Source organism: Echinops telfairi, unplaced genomic scaffold (genome assembly GCF_000313985.2).
Source record: "Echinops telfairi isolate 266 unplaced genomic scaffold, ASM31398v2 ScPeMD7_25;HRSCAF=90, whole genome shotgun sequence".
Lineage (NCBI taxonomy): Eukaryota > Metazoa > Chordata > Mammalia > Afrosoricida > Tenrecidae > Echinops > Echinops telfairi.
In genome coordinates, this window is record NW_022103922.1 from 23712845 (window position 1) to 23728162 (window position 15318).

At 38.3% G+C, this 15318-nt stretch overlaps 1 pseudogene; it reads left to right on the forward strand.

Moving 5' to 3' along the window:
- Positions 1 to 14091: 14091 nt before the first annotated feature.
- LOC115869417 lies at positions 14092 to 14191 on the forward strand (annotated as a pseudogene).
- Positions 14192 to 15318: the final 1127 nt, after the last annotated feature.

A 15318-nucleotide genomic window follows, 5' to 3' on the forward strand; every position in this document is an offset into this window, starting at 1 on the left:
TCTTTGTACCAATACCAAGCTGTTTTGATTACTGTGACTATATAGTAGATTTAAAATCTGGGAGTGATGTTTGTATTTTTTAAAGTTAATGATTAGTGTTTCCATTTCTTTGAAAAATTGTGCTAGGATTTGGGTTGATATTGCATTGAATGCATTGTGTTATTGTTAATATTGACATTTTTCAATATTAGTATTCCTATCCAGGAACATAGACATTCTTCCATTTTTGCCTGTCTCTGTTAATTTCTTATAGAAGTGTTTTATAGCTTTCTTTGTACAATTCTTTGTTTTCCTGGTAAGATTTATTCCTAGACATTTCATCTTTTGGGTAGTTATTTTAAATGGCACTGTTCTGGTAATTTCCTTTTCATTGTCATCTTCTTTAATATACAGGAATCCAACTGATATCTGTATGTTGATCTTGTAGTCTGCTAAGTTGACTAAATTTCCAATTTATTCCAGCAATACTTTAAATGAATCTTTGGGGTTTTCTATATTTAGGATTATATCATCTACAAATAAAGAGGGCTTTGTTTCTTCTGTGCCAGTGTGGGTGCTTTGAATAAGTTTTGATATCGTATATCCATAAGACTTCCAGGACTGTAGTAAATAACAGTAGTGATGAAGCACAATCTTGTCTGGTTCCTCTTTGAAGGGGGAATGTTTTCAATTTCTCTCCATTAAGTGAGATGCTGGCCATTGGTTTTGCACATATGGTCTTTATTATGTTGAGGAATCTCCCTTCGATTCCTATTTTATTGAGTGTTTTTATCAAGAATGGATGTTGAATTTTATCGATTGCCATTTCTGCATTGCTTGATATAATCATTTTTTAAAAATTGTTTTGCTTATGTAGTGGATTACATTGGTCATTTTTCTAATATTAAATTTTCCTTGGATACCTGATATGAATCCCATTTGCATGATATATCTTTTTTGATGCTTTGTTGAATTCTGCTGTCTAGAATTTTGTTGAAAATCTTCACATCTATATTCATCAGGGACACAGGTCAATAATAATTTTCAATTCTGGGGATGTGCTATAAGGATTATACTTGCCTTATAAAATGAGTTTGTAGTATATTGTCTGTTTTTGTATTGTGAAATAGTTCATGTAATATCGGTGTTAAATCTTTTCTAAATGCTAGATAGAAAATCCCTGGTAAAACTGACTGGTTCCAGGGAATTTTTTAATGATCATTTTAATTTCTTGTTTTGTTATAGGTTTATTAAGGTGGTCTAGATCAGTTTGTGTTAATTTAGCTAGATAATTCATTTCTAGGAATTTATCCATTTTTTTCTAGGTTTTCAAATTTGTTGGAATGTAATTTTTCATAACACTGTGTGATTTTTTAAAACTAAGATGGTTCTGTTGTAATGCTACCCATTTCATTTGTTATCCATAATATTTGCTTTTTCTTTCTTTTTCTTTGTGAGGTTTGCCAGTGGTTTATCAATTTTGCTAATCTTTTTCTTTTTTAAAAAATTTAAATCATTTTATTGGGCCTCGTACAACTCATCACAATCCATACATACATCAATTGTGTCAAGCATATTTGTACATTTGTTGCCCTCATCATTCTCAAAACATTTGCTTTCCACTTGAGCTCTTGGTATTGGCTCCTCATTTTTCCCCTCCCTCCCTCTCTGTTCCCCCCTCCGTCATGAACCCTTGATAATTTATAAATTATTATTATTTTACCATATCTTACACTGCCCAATGTCTCCCTTCATCCATTTTTCTGTTGTTCATCCCCCAGCGGGGAGGTTATATGTAGATCCTTGTAATCGGTTCTCCCTTTCTACCCCACCTTCCCTGTACCCTCCCGGTATTGCCACTCTCACCACTAGTCCTGAGGGGTTCATCTGTCCTGGATTCCCTGAGGTTCAAGTTCCTATCTGCACCAGTGTACATACTCTAGTTCAGCCAGGTTTGTAAGGTAGAATTGGGATCATGATAGTGGAGAGAAGGAAACATTTAAGAACTAGATGATAGTTGTGTGTTTCATCAATGCTACACTGCACCCTGACTGACTCATCTCCTCCCCACAACCCCTCTGCAAAGGGATGTCCAGTCAATTTTTCTAATTTTTTTCCCAAAGAAACAAGTTCTTTATAGGTTTTCTATATTAAAAAAAAATTCTGATTATTTTATTTATGTTATATTCTTTATGACTTTTCTCTTTTAGTTTTTGAGGGTATGTTTTGTAGTCTGTTTTTAATTGTTGAAGTTACTGTGTTAAGGCATTTATTAAAATTCTTTTTTCTTATTTGTTGTGTACACTTATTGCCATAAACTGCCTTCTGAGTACTGCTTTTGCTGTATCTCAGAGATTTTTATATATTCTATTTTCATTTTCACCTGTTTCAAGGAACTTTTAAAATTGTGTTCTGTATTTCTTCAATTACCAGAGGTTTTTAAGTAAAGTGTCACTCAATTCTCATGTATTTGACTTTTTTGGGCTGATAATTTTCACTAGGCAGTTTTCAGAATTTTTTCTTTCTTCCTTTTTTAAAAAAACCTTTAGAAAGTTTGACTATTGTGTGCCATTATTACTTTCTTTTGCAATAAATTCTATTTGGAGTTTACTGGGCTTCTTGAATAGTTATTTTATGTCATAATTTTAGATGAATTCTCCTTTAATATTTCTTCAACTATTTTCTCTGTAGTTGTTTCTCTTCTCTTTTTTGGGATATTTAGTAAATGTAAGATGTCCCTTTTGAGAGGGTCCCATGTAAATTTTAGGTTTTATTTACATTTTTTGAACTTTTTAATAGCTTAATCTTCTTGTATTTTGGTCTCTAGGGATTTGTCTTTGAGATTATTAATTCTTGATTCCATTGTTTCAGTCCTTCTGTTTGATTCTTTCAAAGTTTTATCCAGTTCTAATATTTTAGTGTTTGACCTTTGAATTTCTATTTGAGGCTGTTTAATTATTTCCAGGTTTTCCTTTATTTTGATAGGTGATTCTTGTAGCACCTTACTGAGTTCCTGCATGGTCTCTTCTATTTTTTTCTATACAATTTTTTCTCCACTCACTAAATGTCTCTGGAGGTCATTGTCCTAATCTCCCTGGAAGGAAGATCCAAAGTTTTATCCACCTCCAAGTCTTCTTCTGGGGTCACATCTGTATGTATTCTAGTTAATTGAGTGGTGTGTTAGGCAGGGTTCTCTGGAGAAACAAAACCAGGACACTTTTTATTATATATACAAAACCAGGACACTTTTTATTATATATATTGTTAGGTTTATACAGCGAGGAGGACTATAACAGCTAATTGGTCTACACAGCAGTACAGAGCTCAGTTCAACTCACTTTTATGGAACAGTTAATAAACAGAAGGTCCTTCAACTCATGCAGGCTGCCAGTCCAAGGTCAAGGAAGCAGACAGTGGAATTTTCCCTTAGGCAAGACAAGCACTCAGCCCACAGGCAATAGACAGCAGGGTGGGGCAACCACTGTCAGCATGTGGGGAGCTTAGCTAAGTAGGCCCTGGTGGGATGGGATCTCAAACTCAAACAATGCATGGTGACAGGGCCCACCATCCTTGAGCATGATGAAACAGGTCTAGAAGAAGCATCCAACTCTAGCAACACAATCCACAGGTTGGCTTGGTCCAAAGGTAGTGCAGCACATGGTTGAGGCAAAGATCTAGCTGAAGCAGCAGCATGCTGGTCTGATCACCAGGGAGGAAGAGAGTGGATGTCAGCTTGTGAAAGTACTTATCTTGGTTGCCCTCCAATCAAGCTAGTAACCTGATTAAACTCCACCCACATGTTCCTATGGAGGCCAAGTTGGCACAAAAAACCTAACTATCAAAGTGTTTTTCTTTTGTTTCTGCTCTGTTGCTTTTGAGACATAGTGCTGTTTTTAAAATATATTGTCTCTGAGCCCAAAGCAATCCCCATGTACTTAATGCAGAACCTACACAATCAAAGATCGCCAAGCAATTCAGCACTAGCCTATTCCCAGCAGGAGTCAAAGGCATAAAACATTTAAATACTGCATCCACTGAAATCCCAGTTTTGAGGCTGGTTCTCAAGTCTCTAGGGTGTTCCAGGCAAAAATCAACATACCTAACAGAGTGAGTAAAAGAAGAGACTATCTTAAACACCACCTGCATGCCCACTGGAGCTATTTTTGGTAACTCAGTATGTCATAGTAGACCAAAGATTCTATCTGGTCCTGGGCTGACTATCAAGCAGATGAAGCATATTCAGTTCCGGACCCTCAGAGAAACACTCAATCTCTGAAGCTACAATTTTCTCCCCTAACACAGGCCCACCTACTTCTGCCCCTCCTCAGGGCCAGCTCACCTCCACCTACCCCCACCCCCCCAGCAATACTCTAGGTCAGTTCCCTTATAATCCGATCACCAGATTGTAAACCACGCAGTATCCCCTGGCTCCGTTACACAACTGCCTCTTGATCCATGTACAAGTTCCACATGAGTATAATGAATTGTTCTGGAATTCCTAATCTACTCAAGGGTATCCATCATTTGTTATGATCCACACAGTCAAATGCCTTCGTATAATGAATAAAACACAAGTAAACATTTCTGTGGTATTCTCTGCTTTCAATCAAGATCCATTCATCAAGAATAATATCCTTTGTTCCACATCCCCTTCTGATTCTGACTAAAGCTCTAGAAATTTCCTGTCTAAGTGCTTCTCCAACCATTGTTGGATGATCTTCAGGAAGCTTTAACTTGCATGCAATATTAATGGTATTCTATAATTTGAGCATTCTGTTGGGTCATTTATCTGTGAATTAAGTGCAAATATGAATCTTTTTCAGTCAGTGGGTCAGCAATCTCTCTTCCAAATTTCCTGGCATGGATGAGTGAGTGTTCCAGTGTTTTATAAGCTTGTTGAAACATTTCAATTGATATTCCATATTCCATCAATGCCTGGAGCCTTGTGTTTGGTCAATGCTTTCAGTGCATCTTGGACTTCTTACCTCAGTACTTTCTGTCTTGCTCAGTTGCTACCCTAATGAGATAGTTATAACACATTAGCTTTCTAACTGCAAAGCTTGCAATTTGAAACCACCAGCTACACTGTGGGAACAACACAAGGATTTTTACTCCTGTAAAGATTTTCAATCTTGGAAACCCACAGGGATAATTAGACTCTGTATTAGAGGGTCACTTTGAGTCAGAGCTGACTCTGTGGTAGTGAATCAGGTTTAGGACTTGACAATGTTTTGATCTGTTGTACATGATGTTGCCCTGGCTTGGAGAAGACCAGGCAACAGACAACAACAGTAACCTCACAGAACTATGAGAAAATGAATTTCTGTTTTTAAAGCCATGCTGTTGTTTTCTTAATGGCAGCCTTAGGAGTCTAAGACTCGCAGTGAGACATTTACAGCAATTTTTTTGATGTGGAAATGTCCCAGGAGGTTGGGCAAGAAGTCTCAACAAGAAAATGAACAGAGATAATTTCAGCAACATAGAATTTATTCAGCAGTGATGTTATCTGTTGCTGAATTAACCATTTTAAGAAGGACAAGGAGTATTTTTACCAAAGGCCAAGAATGGTAACTACCCCAGATTTTAAGACCAAGTATTATATCTGGAAGACTATATTTTATTTAAACTTGCATAGCCAAACCATGTTTTATATGTATCCTTTTATAAATAATATGTTTCTAACTTTAATATTGAGTATTTAAAATTATATTTATGTTCCCTGTTCTTTTAAAGTTTGAAATGGCTAGATGATAAATTTAGTAGTCCTTTTATACACACTTAGTGTACTTTTGAAAAAATATCTCATTGCCTCTGTAACAAAAAGTCAAAGAATCCAATAAAAATGAGCAGAAGTCATGAACAGACTCTTCACTAATGATTTAGGCAGTCAATGAACATATAAAGAAATGCTCAGGATTATTAGTGATTAGAGAGGTGAAAAGGAAATAAAGGTTGTTATCTCAGTGCAGCATTAAAGCAAAGCTAAAAATACTAGAAACAACAAATGCTGGTGAGAGTGTGGAGAGACCGGAGCACTTATACTCGGCTGGTGTGACTGTGAAAAGTTTGTACCACTGGGGAAAATGGTACAAAGTTTTCGAAAACATTTGGAACAAGGAGATGAAATGAGTCAAAAATCCCAATACTTGGTGTACATCCTAGAGAAATAAAACCCATGGCAGGAAGAGATAGAGATAGCTGCTCACCTATATCCGTCATAGCACTATTCACAACAGCACATTGATAGAAGCAGTCTAAATGCCTCTCTAAGGAAGAGTAGATATGCTGGAACATACACACAGTCGCATGCTATGCAACATTCATAACAATGAGTTTGCAAAGCACCTCATAATATGGAGGAACCTGGAGATTTTTATGTGGAGTGAAATACAGTCACAAAAGAAGAAATATTACAGATCTCTATTATAAAGGAGCCCCGGTGGCATCGTGGTTACAAGCAGGGCTGCTAACTGCATGGTCAGCAGTTCCAAACCACCAGGCTCTCCAAGGGACTCATAAATTCACCAGGGCAACTCTAATCTGTCCTATAGAGTCTCTATGAGTTAGAATTGCAGCGATGGCAGTGAGTTTGGTTTTTGGTCTATTTTAAAATGTCAAGAAAAAATTTGCACAACCGCAGAAACATTCTTTGGTGGTTTCCAAGGATGAAAGACAAACACATGATAAACTTCTATGGACAGACATACAGCAACCTGGGTGAAGGAGAAGACAAAGGAACAGAATAATCTAAAAGAAACCCAAAACACACAAAAAACCCAGCACAATGTTGCTCTAAGAGAAAAGGGATGGATTAGTTTGCAGTTTCTGCAATTAAACAGTAAGCACCGCTAGAATATTCCCAGAGGAAGGCTGTGCTCAGGTTGCTGTGTTCATGATTCAATAAGGACCAATACATTATACAAGAATGTGGCCTGAATGTATAAAGTTTTACTGTAAACATTACCCGAAAGCCTTACTGTTATATTTAGCTATTAGCTTTATTTTGGAATAAGCATAGCTTCATAACGAGTTCTCATTTCTATTCATTGTCTGGACAGGTTATTATAATGACTTGACTCATTTCAAGAGTTTCTCAAGGACCTTGTTCCTACATCGGGTCACTTTCTATGAAATAACCCTCATAGACACACACGCACACGTTTCTTTCATATGTGATATGTTTGTGTTCTACACACTACAAGACAATGAGGGTTCCATGTTCAAAAATTAGGAAAACAATGTATAATATATGTGCCTCTGGGGGGATCCTATTGAATATTCTCATACTCAATAATTTTAGGAGTCATAAAATAAAGGTATCTATTTAGTTTCACTTAACCCATTTTTTCTAAACTTGAACTATACCAGGCCACCTAACCTCAGAACACTTTTTCAGAATAGATCTTTTATTAGACTACCAGTTTGGAAAACACTGAGTGAGCTAGTTGGAATATTTAGCAATACATAAATATTTGAAGATCTTGCTTCATATTCTACCCCTCCCCCCAGTAGAGTTCTCCAAATTCAGGGCACAAACAATGTTGTCTGGACCTCCAAAGAAGAATGATGTTAAATATAAAGCACTATTACAAGGTGTAAGTTCAAAAAGGAGAGCAAGAACAGCAGTCGAAGTTTATTGCAAAGACTCTACCACCATGATTACTCACCAGGGTCATCCTTGGCTCCATACTTTATTACTGGTTCTGGAGTGTTTATCTGAATTTCCAGGATAAGCACAAATGTTTCAAAATGCACATGTCGTATTATTATGACTTAAATTTACTTTAGTTGCCCCATGTTACTATTTTTGCTCTTCAAATAATAAATAACGGCAGAGGTGAGGATGAGCGTAGTATACAGAGGTGGAGCAATGCTGGTCCCAGCACATATCAAGAGTGTGACTTTGGATAGTGAAGTGACTCCTTCCTTCCCCCCTCTAGGAGGAAAAATGGTAGAACACGTTTCAGTTACTTCAGTCTTGACAGTGAAACTGATATTGGAGCACAGATGTGAGGGCTGAACTGTAGAACTCTCTGGATTGATTTTTCACCTGCCGAATACAATTTTAGAAAAGCAGCACTTTAACAACTACAAATCTTTAATAGAGTTGCTAGCCCATCAGCTGACATGTCAACACATCTTGAAAGAAGTCGCATCAAGTGCAAAGGTAAAGCTCTGTCCTTCGGTGTTAGCAAAGTAAAATGAACTCATCGGAAGAAAAAAGTATCTCAAGTATTACAAGGTGTTATAAGGAAGAATGTTTCAGAAGTCCTTGAGAAGGTGTTTTAAATGTGAAGTTTGAGTGAAAATGCAAGAAATTGAAAAGGCAATAGTTCAACTGAAAGCATCCTAAAATATTTAAATGAATAGTGAGAAAAAAGTTAAAGTGAGCAATCACTTTATAGGGTATATATATATGTGTGTGTGTGTGTTCGTGTGCACACGTGCATGCTCACATGCACAAGTAGGTGGATGGGGAACCCCATAGTGACTTTAAGCTGAATCCAGTGATTTCTATTGGATGGAAGCCAAGGCACAAAGATAATTCTCTCACAGGTTGAAGGAATAAAATATACAATGTTACTATTAGCTTAAATTAGATCAGAAATTTCAAAACTTAATTTTTGATACAGTGGTCAAGAAGTTTGGGTCCAAAGAAATGAGAGCTGTGTTTACTGAAAGATTTATAAGCTTTATATACTAATGCATCATGAATAATTTTTATAGGTGTCTACTTCATAGTGTTTCTGAAAATCACTGGAATACAGAATCATTTAAAACAATTTTTATTGAGAGATCCTTTGGGAGGATTGAGTTCCCAGGGGCAAACTTTTGGACACACTGATTTTACATATCCGTTTGACGAAGTCCTTATTGATATTATTATGAAATGAACGGACTTGTCTCTAGGCACGTCCTGTTTTCTACTGTCTATTCTTATCTGTTAGCTCTAATACTTGCATCTATTTTAGGTGAACCTTGTACCTTTGCCTGAATGAAGTAATTGAATTGATTTTTCTAACTCACAAGATAGGGATTATTTCCACCTATAGAGGAGAAAAATGGGATAAGGAAAAGTGAATAGATTCTCCTGGACCACACAATATGCAAGAATTTCAAGTTTCTGCCTCTTCCCTCCATTATTCTATGTGTTGTTTCAAGGAGAAGAGAACACGTTTTGGTTATGGCATGAGTACGGAGCTTGCAGCATCTGGATGGGACTCTGGTTTGATTTAAATTTTGAGAAAAATATCTGAAGTTCTTTGTTCAGTTGTTTGGTTTGAGGTAAAATTCATATAGTGTAAAGCTATTCATTTTTTTAGTGAACAGTCATGTGACATTTGTACATTTCCGAAATTGTGTGACAACCACCTATGCCTAATTCTTAAAATATTTATCACCCAAAATGTAATCCCAATTCCCTTAAATGGTTATACTCTCTTTCCTTCCCTTTCCGATGTTCTTTCTCTTTATATTCACATAATTACTCACACACACAAAAATAGAACTTATACAAATGGACTCTTTCAAATGGAATACACAGAAATCAAATTGACTACCATGGGAAGGCACAATGGAGAAGTTCAATATCAACAGCTACCACCAGGCCAGGAATTGACTGTGGAACAGACTATCAATTGCTCATATGAAAGCTCAGGTTGAAATTGAAGAAAATTAAAACAAGCTCAAGAGAGCCAAAATTCAACCTTGAGTTTTTCCCACCTGAATTTCAAAACTGTTTCAAGAACAGATTTTGTACAATGAACATGAATGACATGAGACCTGATGAGCTGTAGGATGACATCAAGAATATCATTTATCAAGATAGCAAGAGGTTATTGCAATGACAAGAAAGAAAAGATCAAAGTCGATGTGAGAAGACTCTGAAATTTGCTTTTACTCATAGAGCAGCTAAGGCAAATTGAAGAAATGATAAAGTCAAAGAGCTGAACAGAAAATTTCAAAGGGCAGGTCTCAAAGACAAAGCCAATTATTATAATGCAATATACAAAGGCCTAGAGTTAGAAAACCCAAAAGGAATAACACAGTCTGCATGTCTTAAATTGAAATAACTCAAGAACAGTATTCAAGCCTAGGGTTGAAATATTGAAAGATTCTATAGGCAAAATATTGAATAATGCAGGAAGCTTGGGGAAAAAAGATAGAAAGAATACAGAGTCTCTGTGCCAAAAAGAACTAGTCCAAACATCCCACGAGTTCAGGTAGCATCTGGACAAGAACTGATGCTGCTGAAGGAAGAAGTTCAAGCTGCACTGAAAGCTTTAACCAAAACACAAGGCTCCAGGCATCAAACCCAATGGAAATGTTTCAACAAGATGATGAAGCGCTGGAAGCACTCACTTTACTATGCCAGGAAATTTGGAACACAGTTACTTGACTGACTAGAAGATGTCCACATTTATACTCATTTCAAAGAAAGGTGACCCAACACAATGCTCAAAATATAGAACAGTATAATTGATTTCACTCGCAAGTAAAATTTTGCTGAAGATCATTCAACAATGATTGCAGTTGACAGGAAACTGTGAGACGCTCAGGTCTGACTCAGAAGAGGATGTGAAACAAGGGATAGCATTACTGATGTTAGATGGGTCTTCAATGGAAGCAGAGAATACAGGAGAGATGTTTCCTTGTGGTTTAATGACTGTGCCAATGCATTGGACTGTGCGGATCATAATAAACTATGGATGGCCTTGAGAAGAATGGGAATTCCAAAATACTTTCTGTGCTCATGCAGAACTTGTAGGTGGATCAAGAGACACTCATGTGAACAGAACAAGGGAATACTGCATGGTTGAAAATCAAGAAAGATGTGTGTTGGGGTGTACCTTCTCACCATAATTGTTCAATCTGCATGCTGCAAAAATAATCAGAGAACTTGGATTATACAAAGAAGAATGTGGCATCAGGACTGGGGGAAAAACTTATTACCGACCTTTGTTATGCAAATGACAGTCTTTCCGAAAATGAGGACTGGAAGCCCTTGCTGATGAAGGTCAAGGATTGCATTCTTCAGTATGGATTACAGCTCAATCACAGATGACCCAAAGCCTCCTTTCTGCACGGGCAAGTATTGGCAGAAGCAGTAGAGACTTTAGAGTTTAACTAGAGTCAGATTACCCAATAAGCACAAATCCTCACGTCATGATAAATGGAAAAAAGATTGTAGCTGTCAAGAATTTTGTCTTGCGTGGATCCACAATCGATGCTCATTGGAGCAGCCAACAAGAGACCAAAAGATACATTGCATTGGGTAAATCAGCTGCACAAGTGTTGAAAAGCAAGGATGTTACTTTGGCGACTAATGAGCATTTCACCCAAACATGGAATTTTCAGTGGCTTCGTATGCGTGTGAAAGTTGGACATTGACTAAAGAAGGCTGCAGATGAATGAATGTTTTTCAATTATGGTGCCGGCAAAGAATATTGAAAGTACCCTGAGCTGCCAAAAGAACCAACATCTCTCTTTGAAGAAGTACAGTCAGGATGCCCTGTAGGAGGGAGGATGGGGAGACTTCAGCTCGTGTAGTGCGTCTGTCAATATCTGCAGTCTTGGATATTCTGATGGATGGCTCTATTCTGTCCAGCAGCATTGATATGAATAGGAATCAAATTGATGGTAAAGGGTTTGGTTTGGGGGTTTTGTGGAAGGTAGATCAGATGACTTGAAATAGTATTATCTGTGACTTATCACTAGATCATTCTAGTTTAATTGGTCTAGGACCGTGCTGGCAATAGGACAGTTTTTAAAAAGCTACCAAGGTGACTTTAACATAGTCAGATTGCAGTCCACTGTATGTGAGAAATGCAAATCATGTTATCTTGGAATAGTCAATAATTGTATTTGGACATGCTGCCTTATAGGCAGCTCTGACTCAGTTACCCTATGTATAATCATTTGAAACATTGGTCAGTCCTGCACCATCTTCCCAATTGTTAGTTTGACCCCATTGTAGCAGGGCGGTGCCAATCCATTTTGTTGAAGGTCTTTCGCCTTTTCCCTGCCCCTCTCTCGAGCAGGATGCCCTTTTCTAGAGACTTGTCTCTCCTGATACTATAAGTCTCCCCATCCTCCCTCAGGAGCATTCTACCGGTACTTCCTCCTAGACAGGTTTGTTTATTCTTTTCATAGTCCAGGGTCCGTTCAAGATTCCTTGCCAGTCCCATAGCGCAAATGCACGGATGCTTCTTTGGTCTTCCTTAGTCAATGTCAGACTCTCGCATGCCTGTGCGGCAATTGGACATAGCATGGCTTGAGTCAGGTGCACCTTAGTCCTCAGAGTAATGTCATTACTTTCAACACCTGAAAGATGGATCTATAGTGATTATAATGCACTTCACCATTTTAATATAAATAATTTAAAGCAACCGTGATATTTGGGCATCAACAACGAGGATGACATTATTCTCATTTTACAGAAAAGAATGCTGGGACTTCGGGTTAATTTAATAAATTTCATTACACACACAAGTCGGTAATTATTGTGTTGCATTATATGTTAGAAAGCATTGGGCTGGAAAGTTTCTTTCAGACCATGAGTGATGGAACATCTGGTTTGTGATTATACGCTTTCCTTTTCACACACAAACCTGACCCTCTGAATACAGTCTGAGCTTAAGACTCTCCCTTCTCTTGAAGCCAATATTAGCTGTAAAGGTTTTCAGACAGAATTTGCCTTTAGCATCCTTGTTTATTTTTACTTATTCATCACATTCAGGATGTTTACAGTACACTCCGAACTCTGGGGCCATTATTAAGCTTAGGAGTGACATTAACCTTCCCAGGGAGAATTGTTCGCACAAGGAGGCTGACAGACTGAGCCTCTAATACGAAATCACAGGTTTGAAAGGTGAGGAAATTGCCCTTGAAATCTTCTTTTTGCTGCCTACTGGACTCGGGGCAGTCAAAGTCATTCTGATTGAAGGGCAAGCTGGGCCTCTTGCTCTTAGCCTTTCATTACCGCTTTGTGGCAGCCCAACACTCCACTAGAAGACTATTGACAAATGCCGTAAGCACAGCTGCAAGAGCGGTTTCTTTGTGTTAGCACATTAGCACCGTGACTTCCAGACTTGTTTCAATGCCACGATGAGTGCTTTTATAGAACAGCTCACATCTTTAGAACACACTGTGGCTGAGTCTTGATTTGAGCTCAAAGTTACCGACTTCCAGACCTGTTCTCAGACCAGCAAGCCCTGCTGCCACCCAGCTGTTGGCTATTGTAGAACTGAGCTGAACAACAAGGAAAAAGACCGCATAGCCTAGGACCTTGCAGTAGCTGGTTCACCCAACGCAAACATGTGGATCAGGAGCTTGAAGCATCTGCCAATTATGAGGGAGTAAAAAGGAGAATTTTCAGTGGTGACTTTAATAAATACATTGATGAGGGCTTGGAAAAGAACCCCTGTGGAAAGAATGCAGAAAGACTTACAAGAGATTTCTAGAAGCTGAAGTAAGAACAGGAACTAGGAAGACACATGGAGAGAAGCCACAATGATTTCTTCAAGGAGAGTTTGTGTGGATTATCCCATGGATAGGAATTCCTGAAGCAGAAAGGACCGGAAGCACTTCCTGATGAAATTCAAAGCTGTAGCCTTCCATATAAATGACATCACAATATAAAGAAAACAAAAATTCTCAAAACAGGATCATAACTAACATGAGAAATGGGTAAGAGCTTGACGACCCAAGTATTTAATTTTACTTGAGTCCACAATAAATGTCTCTGGAAGCAGCAGTAAAAAAATTCAAGCAATATTTTATCTGCTGCAAATTTTCTCTTTTAGAGCAAAGTTACATCTAAGGTGGATTTGACCCAAGCCCTGATGTTTCTAGTCTTCCTGGGCATTCAAAAGTGGGAGAATGAATTATGGTGTTGGCAAAGAATATTTAATATCATGGATTGCCAGAAATAATGAACAAACATGTTTGGAAGAAGTACAGCCATCATGCTTCTCTGCAGCAAGGATAGCAAGTCATGGTTTTGTTGTCTCACATAATTGGACATGTTCTGTGGAGGGACAAGCCTCTGGAGAAGGACACCGTGCCTGCAAAGTAGAGGGTAAGCAAACATTAAGAATATCTTCAAGGAGTGCTTGCTTCGTCAGCACTAAAAATTGGAACGATGCAGAGAAGATTAGCATGGCCCCTGCGCAAGGATGACACGTAAATTCGGGAAGCATTCCATATATAGAAAAAAAAAGATTATCTTCAAGGAGAAGAATTGGCGTGATGGCTGGAACAATGGCCCTAGCACACAATGGTTTTCAGGATGGTATAGCACTGGGCCATGTCTTGCTCTGCTGTGTGTAGTGTCTCTGTGGGTGGGAGCCAATATAGTGACACCCCAAATTAACAATCTTTTTAAAAAAAATCACTTTATTGGGGGCTCATACAGCTCTTATCACAATCCATACATACATCAATTGTGTAAAGCACGTTTATACATTTGTTGCCTTCATCATTCTCAAAACATTTGCTCTCCACTTAAGCCCCTGGCATGAGCTCCTCATTTCCCCCCTCCCTCACCACTACCCCCTCCCTCAGAATCCTTGATAATTTAGAAATTATTATTATTTTGCCATATCTTATACTGTCCGATGCCTCCCTTCACCCACTTTTCTGTTGTCCATCCCACAGGGAGGGGGTTATATGTAGATCCTTGTAATCAGTTCTCCCTTTCTACCCCACCCTCTCTCCACCCTCCCAACATTGCCACTCTCACCACTGGTCCTTTAGGGATCATCCATCTTGGATTCCCTGTGTTTCCAGTTGCTATCTGTACCAGTGTACATCCTCTGTTCTAGCCAGATTTGTAAGGTAGAATTGGGATCATGATGGGGGGTAGAGGGGAGTGGGGAGGAAGCATTTAGGAACTAGAGGAAAGTTGTGCTTCATCGTTGCTACACTGCACGGTGACTGGCTTGTCTCCTCCCTGCGACCCTTCTGTAAGGGGATGTCCAGTTGCCTGCAGATGGGCTTTGGGTCCCCACTCCGCACTCCCCCTCATTCAAAATGCTATGATTAACAATCTTGTGGGTCCACCTCTCTCCTATTTACTCCTCTCTGCACAGGCAAGTATTGGCAGAAGCGGCACAGGCTTTAGGGTTTAACTAGAGTTAGATTGCCCAATGAGCACAACAGGTTAGAAAATAAGCACCAGTAAACTCATTTATCTTGTTTGTTGGGTAATCTGACACTGGATTTAACTAAATCAGGTTAATTTCTACAGTTACCACAAATATAATTGGAAATATCACTAGTCTAAAATGTATTCCAATGTAACTCATTCAAGTGTTTGTGATTCTAAAATGATTTGGC